This window comes from Cinclus cinclus, chromosome 4 (genome assembly GCF_963662255.1).
Source record: "Cinclus cinclus chromosome 4, bCinCin1.1, whole genome shotgun sequence".
Lineage (NCBI taxonomy): Eukaryota > Metazoa > Chordata > Aves > Passeriformes > Cinclidae > Cinclus > Cinclus cinclus.
In genome coordinates, this window is record NC_085049.1 from 24556656 (window position 1) to 24579443 (window position 22788).

Here is a 22788-nt window from a genome sequence, read left to right on the forward strand (position 1 = left end):
CCAGGGACAGCAGATAGAAGATTCTTAAGCCCTCAGCTCTAGGTCACTCCCTGAAAATGGGGCTTAAAAGCCAGGAATGTGGTGCAGGGACTTTCTTGAAGAATCAGTCTGCAACCCATGTCATTTTGCGGTGTGAATTTCTCCCTTTAGGTGCAGCCCCAGGAGTTAAGGTGCTGGGTAAGCTTCAGTTCCACTAAAAGGCAAGGGCACTGTTTATGGGTTGTCCTCCTGGACTGCACCAGACCTAAGGGGAAGATCTGTGCCAGTGTAAAGAAGGCAAAGGGAACTGCAGCATCTGAGGAAGAGAGTTGATGGATATGCCAGCAGGTGGGAGTATTGCACAAATATCCATGCACAATAAGTTCCAGGAATTGTTAGCCATGACTGATCCGGATTATAATCAGGATTCGAATTTATTTCTCTTACCTTTATTTTAGTCTCTACACAAGCAGCCTGAAGCAGGCTACTATCACTACAGAACTCTCCCAAATTATTTTATTGCTCCATAGTGTAATGACATCTATGCTTTTTAGGTTCTCAGCTGCAGGAGGCCCATTTTTACTAGTCAAATGTTCAGGCTCACCAAAAACTGTGAGGAAGGACTAGTTTTTAGTGTTTCAGTTCTGTTGGGAAACTGTCAGTTCAGCACTGGCAAGTGGTGTAGCATGATGTGGCTTGACAGCACTTTTACTTGTATATTTGTGAGTGAAAATGCTTTCAGTTAAATTTTATTTCTATTTTTATATTTTTAGTACTGTATGAATATTAAGCACTACACATTATTCTTCTGTGCTTGCTTGCTTACTGAATAAAAGATGTGTTCTGTGCATTGTCGCTGCTCATTTTCTAGACCTCCCACTCAGGCCAGGTGGTCTTTGCAGGCAAACTACAACAAACTGAGGAACATGGGAGAAGAAGAATTCCCTCTTGGTGCAGAGGAAGGCAAAATTCCCCCGCAGTTCCTGCAGATGAGAGTCAGAAGAAAATTTCATTAGCACAAAAAATCTACTTAAGTCACTTAATCCTGAGGGTGTACAAGCAATACAACCTAACATTTCTGAAGGCACCAAGGAATCCTGCTCAGGTTCCCAGAGCTGCTTTCCTTTGCTCCAGCCCATGCCCAAAAGCCAGGAATGTCCCACAGCCACATCCCTGACATCCAGGTCCATCCATATGCCATTGCCTGTTGAGAGGGCCACCAGCTGCCAGGCCACATAACCTGTGCTGAAATTCTGCCTTTGGATCTCTGGTACTTGAAAGCATTTGAGTTTTTCTATAAAAATCCAGGGGTGGTAAGCTCCTTCCTCTTTTTGACAACTTGAATTTTCAGGACTCGGCCCAATGATACCAAGACTCTGCACAAACCCAGACACCCCTTGGCCCAAATTGTCTGGAGAGAATGCATGTTTGGTACCAAAGCACTGCAAATGAAGAACAGAAATACCATAAAAAACAAGATTTTTTTTTTTCCCCCTCAACATTGCAGTTTGGCGAACTGCTTCTGTAGAGGGAACTGCTGCAAAGTTTGTGCCCTGTCCAAATTTGTCAGTGTCCTGAAGGTTCGAGTCATTATTGCATGGAAGTTGGGCAGGACAGAGGAAAGAAAAGAAAGCTGAAGAATTACCAGTAAAGGTTCTCAGCACTTTTGTATAAGCCTCATAACATAACATGGCATCGATAGTCCTGGCAATAATTATTAAGATGTATAGGCTTGAGTCACCATTATAATAAACCATCCAGTATTGCCTGGGCTATAAATAACACCACTTAGTAGCTACCAGCAAAGGTTTAGAGTGAGTATTAAGGAATATTTTTTGCTGTTTCAGTATTATTAAAAAAAAATAAATTTAAAGGTTAAACAGAGATTGAACTGAATCAAATATTTTTTAAAAATTCCAGTGAAGTGAGCACACCTGTGGGAGGGGCACAGTGCAGAAATGATGTGTAATCTCACTACATAATCCATTTGATTGCTGCAGAATCTGCAGACTGGTGTCCTCTAGTGTTTGAATCATAAAGCACGTGCAGATGAGTATTTTCTGCTACCTGTCATAGTGTGTGTCACGCAGAACAGAAATGCACCCAATATTCAGCTTCATTCTGGCAATGAAGAGAGAATCAGCAAAAATGAGCATTTTGTAAAAATAGAACATACCCAGATTTCAGCTTAATGAGGTTTAAACCTCAAGTGCCAAGTCATACTCCAGTACAAACTGCTGGTTTAGCTTCAGAGAGTGGCAAGGAAAACAAGAAAACTGATACCACTGCGCTCTGGTCTATCAGCTTAAAAATCACTCCTCTTAAAGGGGAGAGAGATGGCAAATTCTACATGCAGATTGGAACAACTCCTTACAGCTCTCAGGCTTGAATTACACTTGGGTGCATGTAACATCCAGTGTCCTTCTGACAGCATCTGAGCTGTGTGGTCTTTAAAAATGAATGTGAGAAAAATTTACAAAAATGCAGGGCAAGTCTTTGTGCTATAGAACCCCAACATGTCAGAATAACTATTATCAGCACAGGACTCCTTACCATAAACTGGTTTTAAAAAGGGTGAAGAGCTAATGCAGGAACATTAGGTTCTTTTGGTGAGTTGTACTGTGCCAGCATAATTTTTCTGGATTTTGCTGCTTCATCTGCAGGCAAAATTGTAAAGCCACGCAACAACTTTTGCTGGAGTTCTCTCTGTGCACAGATGATAAGCCCTGGCAATGTAAACTCGAGTAGATTGAGAAGCTGCCACCTCCAGCTGTCCCAGCTGCCTCTGCCAGGAATGGCCACCATGGAGGAGAGACAGCAGAAGCAAATGTGTGCTGGTTCCTCAGTGCTGTAATTTACAGGCTGACATTGACTTGAATTGACATGCACGGTGGTGTAAGATAATAGGCTGTGCCAAGAGCCAAAGCACATCCTCAGGTGCTGCCCTGGGTCAGAGGTGTCCTGCCAGGTCCTTGTCTGAGCTCCTCTGCACCAGCTCTGCAACTGGCTGGAGGTCTCTGTGGAATTCTCTATCCAATTACAAAAGTACCACCTAGGCCCATGAAGAAGGCAAAAAAGAAAGAAACCTCCGCCCTAAAACCTCCATCTTGCCTTCTATATATTACTATATTCTAAAACCTTAAATTCTAAGTTTTCCACCGTGTGATATTACACACTTCCATTCAAACTGCACACATGTGATCCCAGTTCTATCACTCAATTTTGGAAACCTTCTCAACAGCCTCAGGTCAAAAGCAGTGTTTTCCTGGGAGTCAGTGCCTATCAGCACAAAGTCTAAAATTCCCAGTTTCCAGGGTTCCAACAAGACTGTGCTTGGGAACAGTCTGCTTCACACACAGGCTGAGTTTCACCTGCAAAATATTGTCTGTGCAGGTAGAACCATGTCCTTGAACAAGAAGGAGAGACAGATCCACTCTGCCACATGACTTGTATTAACTAAAACCTGCTTTTGGGAGGAATGCTGTTTTGTAGGAGGGAGTGCTGCAGTGTGTGACAGCACACAAGATGAAGAAAGAAAGGCAACGTAATGACTGCTCAGACTGATCCCAGTCACAAGCATCAATGTGCTGACTGGCTTGATGTGTGTGGTACAAGTGATATTCAAAGTAACTGCCACCCAGAAATTAAATCCGCTGTCACCATCTCTGTCACATACTCAGCTCTTGCCAGCACTGAACATAAGATGACAATTTAATCCTCGCAGCTGGTGTTACAGTGTGGTAAGACTGCAGGCCTTGCATCTGCTTCCTCTTGGCTTTGGAGGAGAGTCACCCATAAAACATGGGAGAGTTCTAAGGACTCAGAAAAAGGCAACCAATTGGAACAAAACAAGAACTAAGGAAAATGCTTAGATTTCAAGCTCCACTGGGAAGATTGCTCTTTTGTTTCAAAAGAAAAAAAAAAAAACATAATTTTTCTCTTGTTTTCCTCTGACTTTACTCTGCATCCCCTGCTCCCAAAGGCAGTTTTAACCCTACAGAAACAGATAATCCTGGAAATGTTGCAGGATACTTTCAGTAGCTGGGATTGCTACCACCCCATAGCTGGTAGGATTTAAATCCACAAAGAAAGACCCACAGTGGGTGTCCAGTTTCAGTTTTTTTATCCACCCTGCTCCAGCCACACATGCTGAGGGGTTGGTCTATTCTAGCAGCCAGACCCTTTCAGACATGTTCCTTGTTCCCTCCTCAGTAAATACCAGTGAGATTAGAGGCTAAAATTGTTCAGATTTGTTTTTAATAATAAAGATCTGTATAAGCCTGTGTACTCTAAACAGGATGAAAAAGGAATATAAACAAAAATATGGCATGGGTCAATTCAAGTTGTAAACATTTAGGTTTTGACCATGCAAGTGTGCATCATTTGGTCGCTCTTCTACTGAGTAATCTGCAGCAATTTACATGAAGTCTTTGAAATAAAAAATAATTTCGAAACTATTCTTTTTTTCTAGCAAGATGTATGTTGCTATGTACAGCCATCACATTTCTGTGATCCTACACACTTCTGCTCAAATTATTGTCTCTAAATGAGAACTATCACTGAATTCAAAGGGACTACATTAAAGGTAGGCCACATAGACAAATATTTGTGGGAAACAAAGTTTTAATTTGCCCTGTACATTCAGCTGATATTCATCTGCAGCAAGATCTACTGAAAAACTGAAATTGTTCATGGATGTTTGAAAACAATTATCATTTGGTTGCTGATGCATGGCATCAGTGTGACTGGATCCTGCAAGACACTGCATTATTTTTTCCAGAAAGTGGCTACAGTATAGTTTCCAAGTAATCTCCCTCAATCTATTAAAAGAATATACCAAAGTTTAGGGACAGACATAGAATAAGAACTTCTTTTTTTCTTTCTTTGTGCTGGATTGCAGTGATTTATGTTGTCTTTTAGAATGACCAGGAGGTCATCCCTAACTGCCCCCGATGAAGAAGAATCTGGTTTAGGCATGGTTTAATCCTGCTTGACAGGAGTTCTTTCACCTTCCCACTGAAACAGAGATGTTTTATAGCTCAGGACCTTTATAGGCCAGTAGTCTGTCCCAGTTTAGAGCATGTCCTGATAATTAGAATATTATCAGAACACTGAGGAAGAGGTGCCAGGGCAGCAGGGCAGACCAGGAGGCAGCCTGTGTGCTACTAAACCTCCTTATGTGATGTGTTTTAGGCTGGCTTTCACTTTGCTGGTATTTCTGCCTTTGGGACACAAAATTACTTAGTCACTGTATATAAAATTGTCTTTTTCTCTAAAATAAAAGGCGCCTCCTTTGGGTTATTTCAGTCTGCTGCATTACTGGGCAGGTCTCTTGGGGGTGGTTTGACCAAACAAATTACACATGCTGGAATCCAGGAAACTGTCGCACAGGGACAGGTGACATCAGAGAGGATAGGGCATCTGTAAGATTGTTCATTCTTTCTAGAGACTGCTGTCATGTTTATTTGCTTCCATTTTGTATGTTCCATAAAGCAAGTGCTACTTCTGTTTTGCCTGTATTGTATGAAGTGAGGAGGAAACTTCTTTGGTCATCCTCTGAGCAGGGCAAAGGCTGGCTGTAAGTAGTTGATATTTCTAGAATGAGACTTTTCCCCTCAAGCCATGGAAACATGGAAAAGTAGCAACTGGAGACTGAGAACAAATGGATTAAAGATTTCATAACAGGAATTAGTGAGTTGTGAAAAGGAAGGCAGCAAGGAGACATCATCTATACTCTGGTAGTCTGATATACACATCAGAATTTTTCCTCTGGCTGGTGAACACTGGCAAAGATGCTGCTTGCTTCCAATACACAGCTTCAGGAAAAGATGGGAGGTGGGAATTGCTTTGCAGGAAACTCCTGCTTCACCCAGTGTTTGGATTTCAGGGTGACTTGTCCTGTGTGTCTGTGGTACATGTTGGTGTGCTGAGAGAGAGAAAGGAGTGAGGGGAAACAAAGCAGTGTGAGAAACCACCCTGCAGATCCCAAAGTTGGAGAGGAGGAGGAGGTGGAGGAGGTGGAGGAGGTGGTGGTGGTGGAAGAGGTGGAGGAGGTGGAGGAGGTGGAGGAGGTGGAGGAAGTGGAGGAGGTGGTGGTGGTGGAAGAGGTGGAGGAGGTGGAGGAGGTGGAGGAGGTGGAGGTCCCTGGGCGTTGAAGCAGCGAGTCCCCTGCAGACCCGTGAGGAAGCAGGGATTTCACTGCAGCCATGGAAAGGACCATGCTAGGGCAGCCACCATTCTGGACCCACATTTTGGGAACCTCCAGGTAGCCATGGCCTGAAGGAAGCTGCTCGGTGCTGGAGAAGATTCCTGGCAGGAGCTGTGGCGCTTGGAGAGGAGCCCACAGGAGTGGGGTCTCTGTGAAGGACTCTAGCCAGTGGGAAGGACACATACTGGAGCAGGGGAAAAGTGTGAGGGGGAAGGAGTGGCAAAGAGGCCTTCTACATTTCTGTCTAAGCTGACCAGAAATACAGCATTTGCAAGATTCATCCATCTTATAGCTATAGTGAAACATATCTCAGTGCAGGAGCTATGAATACAGACACTTGGGAAACTCTTATCAATTAAATTACTGAAATGAGAGCCAAATCTCTTAGTGACTATAAATGCTGTAATTCTTCTTAAGATAGGAAAGCAAGCAGAGCTGTTCTGATTTATGATAACTGAGGATCTTGCTCTCACACTAGTAGGAATGTACTTAAAAATATAAGCAGTGGGTCTGATTTATGACTTTTTATGCACTGCTGCGAATTCCAAGTAACACATAAATCAGGAGCTATTCAGTGCAGGTAAGTCATTCTTGATTCATGCACCGATATTTTGCAGGTATAAAGGCAATGTAAGTGAGGAGAGAACCAGACTCAGTATTTGATGAAACTCGAAATCTGTTTGCTCTGTACCACTAATTTTGATTTTTTTATGAACAATGTGCTGTTTCTGAAGGATGTGTGAGAAAGACAAGCTTAGACCTGATGCATATATACTTGAACCAGAAAATGCTTTAGAGTCCAGAAAAAGGCCAGCTGACTCTACAGGAATGTTTTAGAGATCCATCCTGATTTTCTGGAGTCAAAGAAAGCTTTGCTAATGACTTCAGCAACATCAGGATGTGCTACTACATGTTGTAGTCTAGTCACTGAGCCACAGAGCTGCTGCTACATCTGCTTTTTGGGCAGTCCTTTTGCTAACAAATTGGCTAAAATATATCTGTTGATGCTGTAAAAGGAGCAGAGTAGTACTGAAAGCTCTGTGAATTTCCCTCTGGCTGGTCTCTGAATTTCTCTGGGCTGGTACAATTATCTGAGGAGGCAACAGCAGAATCATGTGTGTGTTTGTGTGAAACCTGGTTATTGGCTGAAACATGCCTTACTGCCCATATTTATAATGGAGCAGGTCTTGCAGGCCGAAGTGGTTCACTTGTGTTCTTGGTCTCTAAGAAATGGACCCTCCCCATTCATGATTTCTGCACAGGTCCCAGTGCCAGTATATCAGCCACTGTGGTGGGTTTGTTTGTTTATGCATTTTGGGTGAATTTTTTCTGTGTGGGAGAGAGAAGGGCTCTTCTACCTATGCAAAATGCTGCACTGTGCTGCATTTTCACTGGGTGACTAGTAAGTCTTGCTCTTATCCTGATGTTTTTCACTTGGCTGTGCAATATCTGCCCCCCCCCCCCCCCCCCAATAGGTCTCTTTACGGAGTTGTAATTGACTGAGTGACTGAGAGGTGAGTTGACCTTGACTGGATGACACCAATCCTTTCTATCACTCCCCTTTCTCAGCTGGACAGGGGAGACAAAGGATGGAAAACCACTCAAAGACTGCAGAGCTCAGAATTCCCTGTGCTAACATTTGCTTTCTATAGCGTGGTAATTGAATGGCAGGAGCATGGTGCAGTTGACTGGCACACATCAGAGAGAGGAGGAAATGTGTTGTACTCTCTGACTGTCACTCAGCTTGGAGAGAAACCAAATTCCTGATTTTGAATTACATTTGTAATAGAGAAAACAAGGTCTTGAAATATTTCCTTTGAAGTCTGATTGGGTTAACCTTGTAAGTACGACTAGAACTACACTGTGATCCAGAGCATAAGAATGTCAAAAGTGTTCAATTTAAAAGTGTTTCTGTGACTAATGACTGTAAAACAGCACGGAAAAGATTGGATGATAGCACCATCACCTGGGTCACCCCTGTTTTGTCAGCACTTAAAACTCTTTACACAGGGGAAAAAACAAGTGTCTCATTGTACCCGAATGAGCTTTGAAGCAGCCTGTTGCCTGAAATCAGAAGAAAAAATGTAGGCATCAGGCCTCTGCCAAGGTTTTGGTTGCTGGGCTCTCAGGTTCCTCCCCGGAGCTGAGAGCAGTGTTTGCAGGAGCAGCTGGAGCTGGGTGGTTGCACAGAGCAGATGCAGATCCCTCGGCTTTGCCCTGCAGCCCCTCCTGGAGCCATGCTGACACCACTCTGGAAATGCTGTGTCTGATTGTTGTTTCCCCACTTAACTCTTCTGTTTGTACTTACAATATAGTTTGCTGCAGATTTCCTGGAAAATTAATACTATGTCTTCATGAAACAGAGTAATTAGTGTAATGAGCTTGTGTCTGGTATATGCATTTTTCTCCCCCAAAACCCTGAAATTCAATACCAACGTTGAAAACAGCTGTGCTGCTTAATAAAATAGCAGGCTTTCTCGACTAAAAGGTGGTGGTTTAAAATATTTTTAGAGCGCTTTAATGTTCACAGACTTCAAGATAACAGAAGAAAACATTTCCAGGTATAATTCTGTAGTAAGGGAGTGAGTCTACCACTCCAGCCTCCTACTCTAAACTGCATATCTGAAAGCGCTGACATAGGAGAGAGTATCCAGCATAACCACAGAAACTGTGACCTGCTCTCATGTGGTCACTGCTGTCAGCAAGACGTATCTCAGTCTATTCTTTTATTAGAAAATTAGATCTCATGTCCAGAAGTCAGTTTTGTCTCTCTTGTTGCTGTGCCAGCCCCACTGCTTCTTTTGGTGTCCTATACTACTCTGTTGTATTCTCATAACCAGGGGAGACCATGGCCAGGGTGCAGACTGCAGAAGAACTCAGTGTCTTGCATGCCTCTGCCAAGATATCACACTCCCCACAGAACCTCATTTTGCACACAACACAAAATAGTTGTGTGGCAGCAGGTGACATTAAATTAAATCAATTGCAGGTTGTGTCCACAGTCCTGGAACTTCAGGTCAAAATTCCTATTTAAGGTTTGGGACGCATTTTCCCCCCTGCCTGGGGAGAAGTCATCTGTCAGGCACACTGTGTTTGCTGGCTACCGTGGAATGAACTAAACCAATCTAGTTCTGCATCTGGGAAGAGGGTGGAAGAGGGAGCTGTGGTCTTGCTCACACAGTTCTTTTTCCTCCTGCTTGTATGTGAGGAAACAGGGTCTTTATTTCCTTCCCTTTTCTGGAGTCTACTGAAACTTGAGAGGGATGCCTCCTTTGGACTCAATTCTGTTCTGAAGTCACTACAAAAGCACCAGTTCCAGTTATAATGGATGTGGTACACATCTTATCCTTTGACAACTTCTTTGGCACGACAATACACTTACCAAAGAAATCTCACCTTCTGGACAAGTAAGATGTATAGTTTGTTCCAATCAAGCATGAATTTGCTGGTAATCCCAACCTGGACATTTCTCTTGCAAGTAATTTTTAATTATTATCATGTGAGGCTCCTGCCATTAGAGTGTGTGTCACATTTCCTCCTCTCCTTGCCATGCAATTTTAGATTTAGGGTCAGATTCATTGTAGGAGTAATCTGTGACAGCTCTATTGATTTCACTGGAGCTGTATCCAGCTGTGAATTTGAATGCTTTCTTTTGTCAGAATGGCTTGAAGTTGAAATGAAATGTGCAAGGCATCTGTGATTGTACCTTCATTGTAAGGAAAGGATGAGCATAAGAAAAAAATTGGTTCCCATAAAACTGCAGAAAAGCTGTAAATAACAAAAAGCTGCTTTTGCCATCTTGCTTTTTGTAAACAAAGCTTCTTCTGAAGGCAGTTATGTTTTGTTTTAGAGCAAATCCTAAGCTTGGAAAAAACATAAATACCTATAAGGTAGCCCAAGAGTTAAATTTGTGTTCAAAACCTCCTCTGATTCAAGTAGAAGGTAAACAAATGCTCATAGCTATGGCAGAATCTGGCTCATCATGAGTCCAAAAAGAAACATCAGGCCAAATCCATGAGAGCCAGAGGTGTTTTAAGTAAAATAAATCATCCCTGTACACTCTATTGCACTGTCAGGTACATCATTCTCCTTTGCTGGTTGTGCTTTTAGTGGGAAAGGAGCTGGCATGTGCTGAAAGACATACCAGCCACACACCCCTGATGCAGACAATGAGTTTTGACCCCACTCCTACATGGCATCTCTATCCAAAGCTCGATAACTGAATGAAGTCTCTAAATTGTACAGGGCAATGATCTTTTCTCTGTTGTTTGAAGTGTGGGTGCTGCTGTCATGGAACACAGTTGGGCACTCAAAATTTTTTAACTTTTAAAACTTAAGTGTGTATTTCAACTTACTGTTTAGTCTGTAAAGTATCTGTTTAGTATCAGAAAGAGAAATCTTGGAATCTTTAATTACTTACAGTTGGGTTTGGCTATCTATTGCTTTCAAAGATGTGGACTTATCAATTTACATATGATTTACATATACATTTATTGCAAATTACATTATACACTGATACATTTATAGAAATGAAGTGATTCATACTGAGTTCTCAAAAAAAAAAAAATAAAAAAGTTGTCAAACAGGAGTATCTGGATGACTGCTTAATACATTTTACAGCTATATCTGCGAGCTCTGTCCCAGATCCCAAATTTTTCTCCTGGGACATTGGACAGATCTCACTTCAAAATATAGTTGACAAAGAAGATGAACTAGAAAAAGAAAGCATTTCAGATGCTTGATGTTGGTCAGACTTTGACAGTCTAAAAGGGTGAGTTCAGGAGGTGTTGAAATCTTTCTCTTACGTGTAGCAGAAGTGAAATGTGATGCTGTGCTAGCAGGGCCACACCGTGTCAGTCTGTTGATAATTGTTTAGAGGCTGTCCCTGTTTATGTCAGGAGCAAAATTTCAACTGGGAGCAGGTTTCCACAGCAGCAACATCAAAAAGGTGCAAGACACGGTCAAGACCTATTCAAGTGAAAGTTTTGCAAAACTTGTGAAAGCAATGTGACCTAAGTTTGACAACTGGAATGTTTGCATGAGATTTTGTTTGTGTAATGTCTCTCTCTATGTGAAAGAGTTGCAGTTTGCCAGCAATTTTTTTTTTTTTTTATTTAAGGGAAGATCTCACAGCTTAAATTCATATACATGCGGTGTTATGAATATGCATAGATTAGGTTGTGAACTCTGAGTCAGAGACCAGCTGGTTTTTGTCTGCACAGAGAGCTTCTCTGCTCACTTTTGGAATTTGTCACCTTATAAACCACCATCAGATTGGACTTGAAGGAGCACTGGGTGTTTATATGATATCATAACTGAGGCCTATCAGAAACAGAGGAGGATTCTGATGCGCAGTCTCCACCAGCATTATTGTACACTTCAATTTCTGTCCTGAATGGGGAGGTGAAAATTTTTGTATTTTTTTTTTTCAGAAGTACTTGACTCTCTTTTGTTTGTTTGATTTAGGTGAACTGATCTGTTACATTTGCACTTTACATTAATCAGTCTGTAATGAGTTCATTTCAGCATTTCAGCAGAGGTTGGTGTTGATTTCTTTGCTAATACTAAATTATCATTAGGATGACACATATCCTCCTGAAACACTTTAAGACTGTTTTGGTAGAAGAGAAGGATATATCAGTGAGATTGATGAGAATGAACATGCTTTCATAAAAACATATGAAAGGTCATAGAGCTAAAGCTTTGAGAAAATTTATCTTACATGATGGAAAGGCTTGAAGGTTGTAAGTTTTTGAGAGCAATTTACTGGTATTAAATTAATGCCCTGCCTAATTCTGGACAAATCATTGAGAAGTAACAATGTATAATTGTATAATGTGCAAAATAAAACTGAAACTATAAGAGAAATTTATTTTTGCTTACTTTGAGGAACTAGTAGTCCAAATTAAGTATTTAAAAAATGTGATGTAAACTTACCCATGTACACTAAAATACAGACCCTAAATATTTTCAAAGTTACTCTACCCTATATTGATTTCCTTTTAAACTTCTCTAAAATTGCCAGAAGTACCAGCACGTTCAAAAGGTAGGCAAGAGTTCTGTAGTTTGCAGCCAAATTTCTCCTAAACTGTAGTTGTGAATCACTTGTGGGTTGTGGAGCTCTCAGTCCATAATGTAGCTGCTAATGTGAGTTCTTAGTGATACAGAGATATGCTACACTTTTTTCCTAAAATTACTTTTTTCATGCATCCAAACGGCGTAGTTGCCATAGGAATGTTACTGGGTTGATGAAGGGAATGGTCTGCTAAGCCACTGATCTGCTCCTGGAAAAATAGGAGCCTTTGAGACTAATCAGTCTGTTCCCTAAAGTAGCAATGGAAAGTTGTTGTGTATGGAAGAAATTGTAACTGATTGATTTTAATTGAGATTGGAAAACGTGCCACTCAGCTTGGCATGTCTTGAAGTGAAACATGGAAGTTAAGCCAAGGGACCCACTGATGGAAAGGTTACAACGTTTCAGGATTCAATATTTTTGTAATAAATAACTCACATTCATCTTCATTTGGTGCAATCCTTCATTAAGAAAGTTGTGAAGACACTAACTGTGTGTGAACTGGGATTAAATTTGGATTCTTCCTTCAATGAAGTGAAATGGAAAGTAAAGCTGTACTCTGCATGAAAATAAAAACCCTGAGCAAATCTGAGTTGTCACAGTAGCTTTCTTATTGGAGCAGTAAATGTTTTTCACTCCTCCAGTGAAATATGAAGGGTGAAATTCTGCAAGACAATCTGCAGGAGAATTCCTTTTCCTTAATTTTGTCCTCTAGGTTTATATGATCTGGCCTTCAATAAGGGGTCACCTCAAAAAAATATTCTGTAAATTCTGGTTCAACTTTATTCCCAGCAAGTGCAAGAGCTAAGAAAACTCTCAGACAAAGAGAGAACGAGGGAGTGCAATGCTGAGGATACAAAAATGGGATTAGGACTTTGAAAGGAAGCAAGAGGAAGAAGAGGAGCAACAAAATAAGAAAAAGGGAGGCACCTAAGCCAATTTCTCCCAGAGAGACAGGGTAGCTTAAAAATTCTAATTAATTAGTGAAAACTAATTAAATAACAAATGACAGAACTTTCCTGGAATCAAAGGCTAATCTTTTCTTTATTACATGCAATATAACAAAATATAAAGCTTTTTGTACGCTTGGGTTTGAATTTTCTTGCAGTGCTCGAGGAGAATTTTTTTACTCTTGACTTCCTCTTAAACTCATTAAATGTGGAGAGTAAGGATCATGCTTGGGCAATCTTGTCTTTGGCCTGCTGGTTTGTTAGGAAACTTCTCCAGGGCTGTCTGCTTTGTACAGAAGCTGAAATACCTGCCCTGGGGTTTTCTCGAGCTGCCAGGCACAGATTGGTGAGATTTCCACGGGAGGGCAGTGCAGGTGCTGTTTTCCAGGAGTGGGGATGGGAGGAATTTTCAGAGATGCTCTGTGTTTAAAGCTCAAGCAGTCTGCTGAATTCAGAGGCTGAATTGACAGCAGTGCTTGGCTTTTAGGACTTTGGCCTCCAAAAAGAGATCAGACTAAAATTGCACAAGGCTTTTCAGAGGCAGTTTGTTAAGGCTGAGAGGATGTGCAGAGAGATCAATTTGGCACCTGGAGAAGCTACTTGCAAAAGTAAACTTGGCTGGTAGTTGACTCTGAAAATGACCTGTGAAGGTCCTTAACGCAAATCAGTAGGGTGAGGAAGCAAAACAAAAGCAAAAGCAAGGTGATGTATTTTCATATTTTAGAAGACATTAAAACTTACTGGTGACAAATGGATTGGAGGTGTTTGCTGGGGAGAGGGGGAGGAGAAAACATGATCTCTGAAGAACACTTGAACAATGAAGAAGGGAGAACTTGTACTACAATTTCTTGACCTTGGGCCTAACGAGTACGGTGTCCTTCCAAAGGTCAGACCCAGCTGCAGATAGTCCTTTGTGTTCTGTATGGCAGCCAAAACAAATCCTTCAAGAGAAGTTATTTTACACTAACAGTCATCACACCTGTGGTCGAGGACCAATGGTCACATTTTCCAGGGATTCAGATTTGTGATGACTTTCTCCAAGAGCAGAGCACAGCTGTGAAGAGCAGCCACCAAAAAAAGGCAGGATCAAGCCCCTTTCTTCTATTTGTATTCGTTCACATGCTAAAACAAAACTCTCCCACTGATGTTCTTACAGTGGTCCATGGTACTGTGGACAACTTGTGCTTTATGTCTGTCGATGACTTGTGGTTTATGTTCAACTAGTCCTTTTTATTATATTTATTTTCAGGTTGAGCAGTCACAGCTGCCAAACAACGACATTAAGTCAGCTGGCATTGCTGCTCAAGGAGAAAGTATGTTGACCAGGGTAATAACAGAAACCACATGCAGGGGTAGTAATTAATTTCAGATAAGTAGATGGTGTTCTTGATGTACTGATATCAATTTAGTAACGAGTTTTAAAGGATGTTGCCCTGTTGCTGTATCATGAAGATCTATTCATACTTGTATGGTTAGTGACTTGTTGTTGTTTGGGCATTTTTCATCCAGCTCAAGGAATATTTTAAAAGCCTCTCTAATCCCCACTGTGAATCCCCTTTTAGTATCAAAACCCTAAGAACTCTACTCTTTCAATCAGTCTTGCCACAAATCCCTGGTGTAGGAGCAACTTAGTCCCACTGTGATTTTATTTCATTATGTGCCTGTGTCTTGAGCAAAGACATTTGACTTTTTAAAAAGACTAGATTCTCCATGGCAGCACAACTTCTCTAATTGCCCAGCCCAGCTTTGAAAAGCTTGTGTAAAACATACTTTCACATCACAAGAATGGTGGTTTAGGCATTTTGTTCTCTTTTTACACAGAAGTATCCAGATACGTAAATCTCAACACAAACTTGAACAGCACAAACCCTCTCTTATAAAAGTTATACATGGAGAAAGTGGCTGTGTGACTGTGGGAAGCCTGTATTTTTATTATTTATCTTTGCACAAACTGAGCCATGAAAATTTGTTTATAAACATCATGGCATTTGCAAGTTTACCTAATGCCACATATCACTATCATTAGCTACTAAATAATAGTTATTATTTACCAGGACACAGAAGAGTATTCCATGCCTTTCACAGCACTGTATGACAGTCTGTTGGCTCTGCCCTAAAACTGCTCATCGAAGAAGAAATACATTAAACATAACCTGATGTAAATTCCTAGGAAAATCCAACCTCCTGCTGTGTTTGGCATGGACTTGGCCTGTAATTTGGGAGAAGGAAATAAAATCTTTCTGATTTCACAGCTGTTATTGCACCTCAGGGCTGCAGTTGTATTTGCAACCCATTTGCTTCTCTTCCACTGAGTAGGACATCTGAATATATCCTCACTCTAGCCTGAATAAAATATTAACATACCACAAGGCTGTTAGGACAGATTGTATCCAAGACAATCTTTTCTCGCTCTAGAAAAGCCTATCAATCATAACTTGCTGTAGTTGTTAATAAAGCCATAGCTTTTATTCATTTGGCTGTATGCACCTAATTGAAGAGTAACGTTTACATTTTCACGTTAAGCGCTCCCTATCACAAAATAAACTGCTGAAATGCTTTTTTGTTACACAATTTATGAATTGAAAATATCCTTCGAAGTTCTAATTAGAGCTGTATTTATTTTACAAGGTCCTGTGGAATTTTTTTTAACAGCATTGTGAAATAAAGCTGTTACACGTATTTTAGTGCATTAACTGAAAGAATTATTAACTTAAGGCAAGGTTACTGCTACCTGTGTGTTCCAAGAACAATTCAGTTAAAGAAGTAAATATAAATTCAAGATGTATAGATGCATGATGTACACAGTCATCCAAATATGCTAAAGAGCTCATTTACTCTTAAATATGTATTTGTGACCTATCACAGTGGTTAGTCTCAAGCCAAACCTTATTCTGCTTCTGTTTGGATGCACGTAATCCATCAAGGATACATTTTTATTCATAACTCTGAGTTTTTAATTTGCACGTGTGTGATAAACAAAGAAATAAGCAAGCCCCCCACAACACAACCCTTTCCTGCCAGGAAAGCTGCCCCAGCCTGGGCTTCCCACTGGGCTGCAGCAGCATCCTTTGGACATTCCCCTGACTTCGGTGATGGAGCATGTCCAGAGAAAGGAAATGAAGCTGGTGAAGGCTCTGGAACACGAGGAGTCCTCTAAGGAACAGCTGAGGGAGCTGCAGTTGTTCAGCCTGGAGCAAAAGAGGCTCAGGGGTCACCTCCTCTCTCTCTACAACTCCCAGACACGAGGGTGCAGCCAGGTGGGGATCAGCCTTTTCTCCCAAACAACCAGCAACAGGACAAGGGGAAATGGCCTCAGGCTGCAGCAGAAGGCTCAGGTTGGATATTAGGAACAATTTCTCCCCTGAAGACGTAGTTAAGCATCAGAACAGGCTGCCTGGGGAAGTGGTGCAGTCACCACCCCTGGGAGGTTTCAAAGAATGAGCGGATGTGGTGCTTTGCTATGGTTTGTGCTCTGTTGAAGGCTGGAGTTGAGGATCTTGGAAGTCTTTTCCAACCTTAATGATTCGATGATTCATTGATCTGGTTGCCAAAATTCCAAAAGTAGGGACAGGATTTGTTTCCCACTTGCAAAAGTATGTGGCAGCACAGAAAGGAGCCTCTATTTTCATGACATGGTGCTCCTGAATATTAAAAAAAAAAAAATCAAAAAAGCTCCCAATTTTTTTCAACAAGACCTTGCAACTTGCAACAGGCTTTTTTTTTTTTTTTTAATGGCAGCAATAAGACTCTCCTGAAGTGAGTCAGTCCCTACAAATTATAGTGTCCTTAATAAAAGAATCCATCCACTGTGAAAAAGAAAGTTTGTCAGTGTGCGAAGATGGCTCTGTACTGCATGTGCACATCCATTTTCTGTGGAAGTCCTTCACTCGGAGCTGTCTAGTGGGACTGAGAATATTATATTAGCCAGATTCAAACCCCAACTGTTTCTATTTAAAGATTACTGAAGTACTGTGATTGATTCACATTTACAATCAGGCTGTTCATGTAAAGAAGGAAGTAAAGAGGAGTGAAATTTGATTTATTTTGCGTACTCATTGCACAAATTTCAAGGTCTCTAAAACTTGTTAATGGATTGTAGAGGACTATCAATATGAAACAAGCATCAGACCCATATATTCCATTCCCTCCCTCCCTCTACTTTTATCTCCCCTCCCCCATTAATTTTTGATTTTATGTTTATGAGGATCTGAAAATAGTCTAATTCTTTTCTATCTGGTTTGGGCCTATCTTTACCAGCTGGTAAATAGGAAATGTTCACTGTAGGAAGCCAATACTCTGCAGAGTGTAAACAGATGGAATCAATATAAAGTGACAAGTTAGACTGTGCTACTGAGAATACAGAGCCAAAACTAAGAGCATAACAGTCACGATACTTATTTTGTTCCAATTCATTTGGTACTGAATAGCACTTCATATATGCACAGCTGTGTCCTTCCATTTTTTCACTTTCTTTCTTCTGGTTTGATGATGACAATTTCAAAGAAAAACTTTAATTAAAGATTTTACACAGAATGGCCCAAAGTAGAATATAGAGAAAATGAGCACTGATGTGTTTATAGCACAGAGAAGAATATTTTTTCAGGCATTTATTTCCTTTCTTTCTTTTTAACAAAACAAACAAAATCTGATGGATGTATCTCCTTGCATGCAATATGCTGGATTGGTAGATCTTTGCAGATTGAAATCTCCCATTTGGCAATATGGGCCTCTAAAATCTTCCCCATCACCCTCTTTCTTCCTGCAGTACCTGGTACAGCAGGCTGCCATGAAGGGCAGGAAATCTGAGTGTTCATCCCTGCATGGATGTGTGGCTGAAGGGAAGGGGACAGTCAGGCACAGAGGTTGCTGCAAAATGTTCTAGACTGTCCTGAGGCAGCCTGGAAGCAGAGTGACAGAGGGTCTTCCTTCTCTTGCCCTCAGGTGCTCCTCCTACACTCTTGAGAAGGTATTTTGGAGAGCCCTCAGGGACAGTTCTTGGGCCAGTGAGTTTCCAAGCTGTGCTGTGTCACAGCATTTGCCTTGAAAGCACATTTGAGCTATGGTCCTTTTGCTAGAGAGAGGACCAGGTGTTAGAGCACGGGTTTTTCTTTACTCATTTATGCATTTTTGACACATTCTTACAAAAATGGAAGAACACAGCATGTTTTACCACTCTATCCTCAACTTATTCTTTGCGGCATATTTCTTGATGCTGCCATTAAAATTTTTACTATTTTTGCTTTCTTGGCAGATAAGAACCCCAGATTTCCCATATGTTGTTTATTGGGTGGCTGTATGGTTCTAATGAGGGGCAGCAGCCACAAGTTTGAACATAGATTTTGCTTCTGATCCTCGTGTCAGGGGCAAGCAGTTTGTGTTTCCTTCAGAAGAACCTCTGGGTCTGTCCCAGCCTCATCTGTGTGCCTTACAAGGCCAGATCCACGGGGCAGACTCAGTTGCTGAGGAAAGTGCCAGCAGATACAGCAGCTGGCAATACCTGTGTGGTTGACAAAACAATTTGTGGTAGGAAATCATCTCACAGTCAGCCACAGCTTGTGGCTGAAGGGAGTGCCTGAAAGTTCCCCCCACCCCGTGATACCTGCAGGGGATCTGTTTTCACTGGATATCCTACATGCTTCTGAAGAATAGGGAAATATTTAAAATATTAATTGTCTTTCCTCTTCCCAAGGGATGCCTGAGTGTTTTACATGCATAAATGCTGCTGAAACGCAGGCACTGCTGGGGTGGGGAGCAGCAGCCAGCTGGCACGTGTCGGTGACAACAGAGCACGTTATGCCAAAGACACTGTGGCAAGGCCTTGTGGCTGCTCAAAGTGGGTGATATCAGCACCACCCCAGAGAACAAACAGGAGCAGTGCTTCCAGTGGTTCTGCTGGAAGATTCTGATAGCATTAACTGGTGAGTTCGTGGCCTTTCAAACCTGTAAGGACAAATGGTCACATCAAGTTGGCAGGAAAACCTGCCACTCGTGCCAGGCATCACAGCATCTAAACCTGTGCTTCACTCATTAAATAATACATTTTGGTTAAATCTGATTGCAGGGAGAAAGGAATTGAGATTTCTGCGTTTCATGAAAAGCTTGGATTTGTGGTGGAAACATTTTGCCAATCATGGCAAAGAAGAGAAATCCCTATTCTGGTGTAATCTAATCCTATCTTTGAATTTCAATTTCCTTTGTTGTTTTATATTTATAGAAACCATAGATATAAATTCCTGTAGAATTATAAGAAAATACTTCTTTTTAAATGAATATAATCTATTTTTCTGTCTTCATGTCTTTAGCCAGATAAGATTTGTCTCCTTCCACCCTGCTTTGGCAGGTGGAGTTGCCGAGGAGTAGTCAAATCTGCCTGGCTCACAGCTTCTCACTTTGGGCAACCTTTCCTATCTCAGGGGCTGGCTGTAGCCACAAAGAGGCCTATTCCCTCTGCAGAAATGTTCAGCAGTGGGAGGACTGGGCTTGAAATATTGACTGGACTCAGACTGTTGACTTTTGGTGAAAAAACCCCCCAAAACATGGAATCTTGGCTCCACTGAAGTCACTTCTCTATGATCAGGATTCCCTACAAGGTCTCTCCTCCTCCTTACTCCTAAAAGCAGCACTGCAGAGCAGATGCAGCCAAGCTCAATTTAATTGTCTCCGGCAGCCACACTCGAATGAGTGAGTAAGGAGCAGTGGCAGGATCTTTATTATTGCTGCTGTTATGTGAGCCAGGGGGAACACAGCCTGATTCAATTCCTCAATTACTTCTGCACAAAAAAAAACCCCAAAAAACAAACAAACAAAAACAAAACAAAAAAACCCAAAAACAACAACAAAACAACAAACAAACAAACAAACAAGAAACAGTTAAAATAGTGATTTTTTAAACAAGGCTTTGTTCTTGAAAGTTGAACAATTCAACTGAGAACAGAGTAAGAGTGGGAGATTTCCAATACTACTTTTATTGTCAGTTCTCAGTTTTTAAGTTTACTCTGAGGTCCAGGCTGCTGAGATGTTTAACAGGCCTGGAGAAGGCAGTTACAGTTGCTATCCTTTTGTCCCATGTATCCATATTTTTTCAATCTCTTATTGATTTGGGGAACTTTTGCAGAAGTGAAAAAACAAACAAGAAAAGTCTTGGTATATGTAGAAAAAATAATTCACTGATATTCTGGAGTTCACTGATACTTTTGAAATACGTACTTGCCTTGATCTTTTGTTTCCAGCAAACCTCCGAGTTTTAGTATTGAAGGAAAAACATCCTCTGCCTACCATTTAAAATATATGAATCTGAAATTCATGTTATTTCTTTGCCTAAAATTGTCTTGAAGTTTCCTAGTGCCGTTTGAAGAGAAATTTGCCTTAGAACACTGAGTAAATGAAAAATACTCATTTTTCATGGGGTGTTATTGCAACATTTCCTATTGTGCCAGGGAAGGTTGTACTGAATTCCCATTTACTGTAATTTGTAGATTGCAGAGAATGTGGGAAACATTATCAGGTGCTGCAGACCTTTTGGCTGCAGCCAGGAAGGATGGACAGAGGGGAAGATAGCTCAGGATGACCTGGTTTAGGATGAAGGGCTTGGAATTTGAAAGTAAGTAAACAGCCCTGATTTTTCTATGAGAGTAAAAATAACAAGAAATGATGAGGCCTTTTTGGTCTTCTGAGTGACAGTGGCTGCAGGCTGCAGCAGCAGGGTAATTTGATAGTTTATCTTCTGTATGCAAGTTACAGCCTTCAGCCTTTCTCTGACTAATGGATGCAATAGTGTGTAAGGATAAATGTGTTGGTAATTCATTCCAAAGGCATGAATCCCTGCATCTGAATTCATCCCAATCACCTTGAGTTTCAGGATGGAGGTTAGGATACTGGAGAGATGATGTGTGCCCTTGCCTGCCGTCCCACTGAGTGGTTTTGGGGGAGGATGTTCCTGGCCTCAAGTCCAGGACAAGGTTGGGGTGTCTGCATGGCGATGTTTGTGTCTACTCCACTCTGAAAGCTGCACAGAAGAGATAGTGAGAGCCCCAGAGGCTCTTCCAGAGGAAGAAGTAAGTAGTGGAAAGAAGAAAGAATTTTCCTTACTCTGCTTATAAGAAGTGTTAGGACAGCCTTTTGTTCCACCCCTTCAACTCCTTGGTGTGACACAGGATATATGAAATACTTTTTAAAAAGAAATTATTCATCAGAATCAATATATCAGGAAGACGGAGTGTGTGCACAGGACATACCTACAGGAGCCAAGACCCTTTTGCAGCTGATTTGAAGTTGTTTTCTGGTTGAGAAATTGGCTCCCCCTCCTGCTGCTATCAGTGAGTGGAGACAGCCAAGAGCTACTGCTCCTCACAGGGAAAAAGATCCTGATAACCAGGTGACAAGTGAAACCCAGCCTTTGGAAAGGGAAACATCTCTTATCAGCTGCATTTCATGCCTTTGCTGAATTCTTGCAAGTGGCTTGAATATGACTGAGTTTTTTCCCCTTGGGTAGAGGAATGCTGTTATTTAAACACTGTGTACCATTGCACATCTTCACATCCTGTGCAGCTTGAGGCAGTGAATGGGGAAATGTCATATCACAGATACTGGGAGGTTCTTCCTCTCACTTTAGCACAGTTCTTATGTGATACAATCTGGTGAAATGAAAACCCACAGAGTTTTGAATCATTGAATCTCATGGGGTTTAAGAAGACCATGTGCTGGTGTTGCACCTGGGTCAGGACAACCCCTGGGATCAATCCAGGCTGGGGATGAGCAGAGGGAGCAGCCCTGGCAGAAGGACTTGGGGGTGCTGTGGGTGAGAGCTGGCCCTGCCCCAGCCCAGAACCCCCCTGTGCTGGGCTGCACCCAGAGCCCCAGGGCAGCAGGGGAGGGGGGATTCTGCCCCTCTGCCCCTCTCTGCTGAGACCCCCCTGCAGGGCTGCATCCAGCTCTGGGATCCCAGCACAGGAAGGACAGGGAGCTGCTGGAGCCAGCCCAGAGCAGGGACACCAAGGGATCAGAGGGATGGAGCAGCTCTGCTGGGAGGAAAGGCTGAGGGAATTGGGATTGTTCAGCCTGGACAGGAGAAGGCTTTGGGGTGACCTCACTGTGGCCTTCCAGTGCCTGAAGGGAGCTTAAAGGAAAGCTGGAGAGAGACTCTTGACAAGGGCCTGGGGTGACAGGACAAGGGGCAATGGCTTCACACTGACAGAGAGCAGGGTTAGATTGGATATTGGGAAGAAATTGTTCCCTGTGAGGATGCTGAGGCTCTGGCACAGGTTTGCCAGAGAAGCTGTGGCTGCCCCATCCCTGGAAGTGTCTAAGGTCAGATTGGATGGGGCTCTGAGCAACCTGGGGTAGAGGAAGGTGTCCCTGCCCATGGAAGAGGTTGGGGCTGGATGTGCTTCAAGGTCCCTTTCCAATGCAAACCATTCCATGATTCTTTGATCTCTCAGAGTGAGTCCAGAGGCAGTAGCAAGTGGGGCTGAGGGACTTCTGCCATGGAGACAGGCTGGGAAAATTGGAGTTGGTCAGCCTGGAGATGAGAACATTCTAAGGATGTTCCTACTGTAGCATTTCAGTACCTAAAGGGGCCT